We start from the raw sequence: 6000 nt of genomic DNA on the forward strand, positions 1-6000 counted from the left end.
CTGTCACTTCCGCCTGCTTCAACACCCTCCGAATCCTTTGCAAGACTTTCAAGCAGATCCCTCCGAAGCCAGAAAGACGGACACCCATGCACTCCTAACAAGCAGACTGGACTACAGAAACGCCCTCTATGCTAGAATCAACAACTCCCTGCTATGCAAACTCCAGACCATCCAGAACACCGTGGCCAGACTTCTCTGCATCCCACGACATGAGCACATCACCCAACACCTGCGAGACCTCCAGTTGCTCCCCGTCGAAGAGAGTAACCTTCAAGCTACTCACCCACACCTACAAATCTCTCCACAACACTGGACCCAAATACCTCAACGAAAGAGTCTCCTTCCACGTACCCAAAAGAATCCTCCGCTCCGTCGATCTCGCCCTAGTAGAAACCCAGCGCAGCTCCTTGAGACCCTCACGTGTGAGTAGAGCGCTTCACAATTCCCTGATTCAAAGTGGTCTGGATTGTGCACAAACCCATGGAATAGGAATAACAATACATTCTTGGCCCACAAACGAATGTTCACAGGTTGCTCCTCTTCTCTTGGAAGTGCAGAATATGTCTTCCTAGAAACTCCTTTGTTTTATTAAACAAAACCTCTACAACAGTCTTTCTTGGGAAGTGTCCCCGGCATAGGGAACTCTATTCCTTCAGCTTTCAGAGCTAACCCGTGCTATGACAACTTCAAAAATTAACTCAAGGAGTTACTTTTCCATAGTTGTGTCCATGTATGACTGGATTCTATCATTACTTTTAGTCAGTGACTCAAGGCAAAGTAGGCATGAACTAGATCTCGCTGGAGAGAAGACTGACTTCTAGACTTCACCCATATCACCGTGACACTGAGAATTCTCTGTAAACCCACTTTGCTGCAAATAAACTAATATATTCTTGATACTTCCACCATGTAGGACTATATACTCATAATATTTTCATGGAGTACACTCACCCTTATATCTCCCAATCTTTTTTTTCCATCTATCTAGCTATCCTCATTTTGGGGGTGTAATTTATATCCTTTGCCATTTCCATATCGTACTTTGGTGAACTCCACTCTCCTATGCAAATCGCTCTGCTACACTGATCAATCTAGTTCACATTATTTAAAACTGCAAATAAACAATTCTGTGTGGCTATTCAAAACATGATACTGAAGTATACAACAATCTGATGGATGGAATGCTTCAATTAATCCTGCCACTGATAATTAGTCGGGGCTACATCACAGTCCATCGTTATTTTACACATTGTTACCTCAGTTTGGATCCAACATTAAGCATATCAGTTTTGATCCTGCTCCAGTGAGAACATTCCAGTCTGAGCTGCTAGGCCAGGTTCTCCCTAAATTTAATGACAAGTAAACAGGGCTGGTATCATCCTAGTGAGAGCTCAGCTGCCAGGTATAGCTTGGTTTCAGTGACACAGGGTGGACTGGACCCATGTTTAGGCATACTCTTCCCACTTAGGGTGACACACTAAAGTATACAGAAATGTGATGGATGGAATGTTTGAATTAATCTCAGCCACTTGTAATTACTTGGGCTGTATCTCAGTCTATTGTTATTTTGCACCCCATGCCATCTCAGTTTGGATGCAGCCATATGCAAATCAGTTTTAACCCTCCTCCAGTGGGTACAGTCTAGCCCGAACTGCCAGTCCAGGTCCTCCCTGAACTGGAACACTAGCAACCCAGGACTGGTTTTGCTCTAGTTAGCACTGGAACCCAGCTATACCTGGCTGATGAGCCCAAATGAAGACGAAACAAGTTCTAGGTTCTAGCATCCGCTTTTTTCTTTTTTGGAAGGCTTGATAGTTCTGCAAGGCAAGACCTTTGGATCTATACGCACACTGCCCCTTTAGGTTTGTCACATATTTGATAACATTTTATGCTGCTCACCGTTACAATACTTTTTAAGATACATCAGGCGCATTCACTATAATTTCACGTGATGTAGCACTGCATGAAGGGGAGTGAGCAGAAATGCTCCATGTTTACAAAGATATGCATTGCTGCTCTTTCCTGCAGTGGTGCACTGTAAGCTGCCTATCGCCATTGTAAGCAACCTTGTAACATAGTAAAACAGTGCCTGTGTTGCGAGCAGGGTAGTGTTGTGCAGGAAGGTAAACATTCTTGTACAAAAACAATCCTTTGAGGTATATTCCTCCTTGTAATGTATTCTGCAGAATGCCGCACACATGGAAAGAGGATGTAAAGGAGAGAAATAAAGAAATTTCTCCTCGTAACGCTTCTGTGGGGTAGGGATGCCCTTTTGGCGCAAATCTAGTTTTACAAGTCTTTGCGAATATGGGTTTGCAGCAAAATACATGGGTGGATGAATGCAAATGCCCATGATCCACCCATATCATGCCAACCCGATGCAAAATAACGCACAACAGCACTTTGCGTTGCCTTGTATTACTTTGTACTTACTAAACCATTCAAAGCCTCGCAAAGTGGCTATGCGTAATTTAGTAAATTGACAAAAGTCCCAACGCAAAATCATAGTAAACCTGAGCCATTATGTGTGAGTGAGCAAAAGTGTGGATTTGGCTGTTCGTCTGAACTAAAACGCAAATTCTTTGTACTGCCTGCTTTGCATGTTCTCTCTACTCTGATCCTGTTATGTTAACCCACATATGTCCAGCAGGTGTCGCCCTATGATTTCCTAACTTATTTTTCCCTGCTTCTTTCTTTTACAGAAATGCGTAAAATGGCCGCCCGTACGCACAGGCCTGTGAGAACATGATCCGCCAGCCTTGAGCCCCAAATCAGCTGCTAGGAGAGATGGAGTGGAGGAAGCTTTGCGCCACGAGGACACTTTGTATTGTCTCGCCTTTCTGTGTAATCATGCTTCTATGATATGTTCACCCGTCTTTTAATAAAATCCCTTTGGTACATTTATAAAGTGCATGAACACCAATTTTTGTCATGAAAAGTAAAAAGTGTCACCAAAAAAGCATCCGTGCAGCCTTCCTTCACACGCTGCACAGGCAACAGTGTCAGGTGGGACTTGGAAGAAGTCAGTCTAGATGTTGTCACATATGGAACATGTAGGCTCAGCGCCATAAACTTTAAGCAACTTTCTCAGAACGGGTAACCCAAATAATTAACCAGCAAAGTGGACTGTTAATAAGATATACCAAAGGAACCTTTAAAGCTGCTGAGAGCTGCCAGCTTACTGAAAACCATGAAGTGCCCGTCTTGATCTCACACTTCTTCATCCATCCATCCATCTGCTAAGTGCTGCATCCTATTGCACGATAACTACATCTGGGTGGTCCTCATGCATGACATGGAAGCACTTCCCACATAGGACCAAAACAAAAACAATTCCCTTCTTACACTTTGCAGCATGCTGCCCATGTGTGTAAGGTCTTCAATACTTCACCTTGGGGCGTGAGCTCTAAATAAATGTTGCATTACAGTACAACCACATACGTGGCAAAATGCTCAAGCAACAGCAGTGCGGTTTCGCTTTACACCCCCACCATGCACAAAACGTATCGCAAATCACAGCTGTGCAGACGTTTGCAGGAGCACACACATGTAAAGTATGGGCAGCAGCAGGTAAGCAACCCCATCAAAAACAGGCAAGATACGGACTCCTACTAACCAAGGTTTTCTTAAGCTACGGATAAATCACGGGTAGCAGCTTTGCAAGCTACACAAGAGGGAAAAACACTGCTAGAAGCCGTGCAAGCTTTCTTCACATGCAGAACAAGTGCGGCACACACCACACTTTTCTCATACTCTGAACTGGTAGATTATGAACTGCACGAGTGCAAGCTTTCGTCCAACCAAAGAAATAGATCATATACAGAAGCTGGACCAGCTTCAAACACACACAACCATAATTTGAAGCACAGGAATCAGCAGGACACTTTTGTCTCCCAACACAAACCATGAACAGAATGTCCAGTTGCTGTACAAGTCTGACTCAAGTAATGGTAGGTTACAGGGGCAGCATCACTCTCTCAAAGTGGTGTGCAGACACTAGCTCTGGCAAACACACATCATTAAAGGAACATGTAGGGCAAGGGAAATAGCAGTGTAAGTTGCATCAGGGGCATTCTCTTCGGGGGTGGTGTTGTTTGGGGTGTTACATCTCCCTAATAAATGCCCTCTTGGCTTGGTAGTCGGGCCTGGGGGGTCTGAGTCGCGTCGTATGTCTGCATCCTTGTTTTTTTAGTGGTCCAAAAATAAAAGTGAAAACAGTAACCTTTGATTTACAACCGGAGAAAGAGCAGTAGAAATCATCTGGTGGTGGAATTTCAAATGGGAAACCAAATATACTGGAATCCATACTGGCTTCCCCGCATCTTTATATTGTGTTATCCTAGTTAAACATTTTTTCACAGAACGTCCTTTTTCTTTATTACCGCGTATTAGAGCAGTTTTAAATGCTAAAGTTCAAGAAATGTGCGCTATACAAGCACCTCTTATGTTTAATAGTCTATAATGTTACTCCATCTATAATATGAATATAGGCCATGTTTAGGTTTTACAGGACTACTGCCACCTCTTAGTTCCTTATTGGCGCTGTTGGGGGAGGAGTGGAGCCATTAATATTGCTAAGTTCATGTTTTAAAACTATCACTTTTAAAAAAGGTCTCTTCATGCAGTGATATAATCTTATGTACCAAGACGAAATGCTTCTGCACATTCCAGAAATATACCTTTTTTGAATTTTAAAGAGACCATTACATTTTTACATTGTTTGTTGCACGATATGCATGCCATACGTTTTGTGACTTGGCTCATGCATGGACTTTTAAAGCTAAGCCAGACCTTTCTCTCAGTTCTGGCTCTGGTTTTCCTTTGTGCACCCACCTCTATTTCCGTCTTGGGATTATTGCACAGGGCCCTCAGTCATATGATAAAACGGTTTGTGAAAGACAAAACCTGGAAACATGCATCCCTGCCTACATGCACTGATTTGACAAATCTCCATCAAGACTTCTTATAGCAAAGATGAAAAAGAGTGTGTGTAGTTAAAATTCATTTAAAATAAGTGATCCCAGAGCACGGACTCCAGGGCATTGCGTCATACGTGACACTAGCCATGAGTTCCCCTTGAGAACTAACAGACACTGGTGGGATTGTCAGGGGCCTAGCTTCTGGGGATGGTGTTTGGGTTGTGAGTCTGCAGGCAGTGAGTTGGTTCTGCTCTGTCGGTGATTGATTTTTCTCACTTATCTAAGAGCTTTTAACTTGTTCATTTTTTAGAGTGCAAATATAGTGTCTGATTTGCCAAAAAAGTAGTAAATCTGCACCCATAGAAGTACTCTTTGAATAGGCTCCTATTTACTACATTTTGAAATTCACAAACATTGGCAATAGTAGGCTTGGAAATCTGCACCAGTCTCAGGTTTTCTGGCATACTATTCGCAATCAAACACCCACAAGGTAATGGAATAGATACTTGTAAATAGACAAACCTGTGGCAATTGCTCTAAGTAACATTCCAACCTATCCTGTTTCGCCACTGTGCTACTGCCAAGGCGCACCTAATGCAAATCAGGACTGACCCTGGTCCTCAAGGGAGCAGCCCATCCTGAAACTTGTTCATCTCGTCCCTCCAACTTACTGCCCACCACTTGTTTAGTTGGGAATTTTGAGAGTGACATGCCTGAATCTCCGTTACTAAGTTACATCCTTGGTTATGAATGGGCAAGTGCATTGCAATATTTCCTTGCACGTGAAACAGGTGAAGCACAGGGCAACTGTCTTTGATGCATCATGGGAAGCAGCATTGCAGGTGTCCTTTGCTTACACAAAATGCACATTATGGTTAGGAAATATGTTGCCTGTCTGTTTATTTTATATGTAGCGCTGGCAATAGCAGTACAGTACCGTGCTACCTTACTGGACGGGTACGGCCAGTGGCGGCAGGTAATCAATAGTTTAGTGGCATGGGTCTCTTTACAGCCGCGGGAAGATGCCTATTAGACCCCACAGTTGTAGGTCCATCCAGTCACAGTAACTGGTGTTGCTTGC

At 43.4% G+C, this 6000-nt stretch overlaps 1 protein-coding gene across 1 annotated transcript in view; it reads left to right on the forward strand.

The window, feature by feature from the left end:
* ATOX1 (antioxidant 1 copper chaperone) overlaps positions 1 to 2908 on the forward strand; it is a 100269-nt gene extending 97361 nt beyond the window's left edge. The window contains exon 4 of the mRNA XM_086931271.1: positions 2703 to 2908. The gene's annotated coding sequence lies outside the window, so the exon portion shown is untranslated. The remainder of the gene's footprint in view (positions 1 to 2702) is intronic.
* The last annotated feature ends 3092 nt before the right edge of the window (positions 2909 to 6000 follow it).

The sequence above is a fragment of the Lissotriton vulgaris genome, chromosome 7 (assembly GCF_964263255.1).
Source record: "Lissotriton vulgaris chromosome 7, aLisVul1.2, whole genome shotgun sequence".
NCBI lineage: Eukaryota > Metazoa > Chordata > Amphibia > Caudata > Salamandridae > Lissotriton > Lissotriton vulgaris.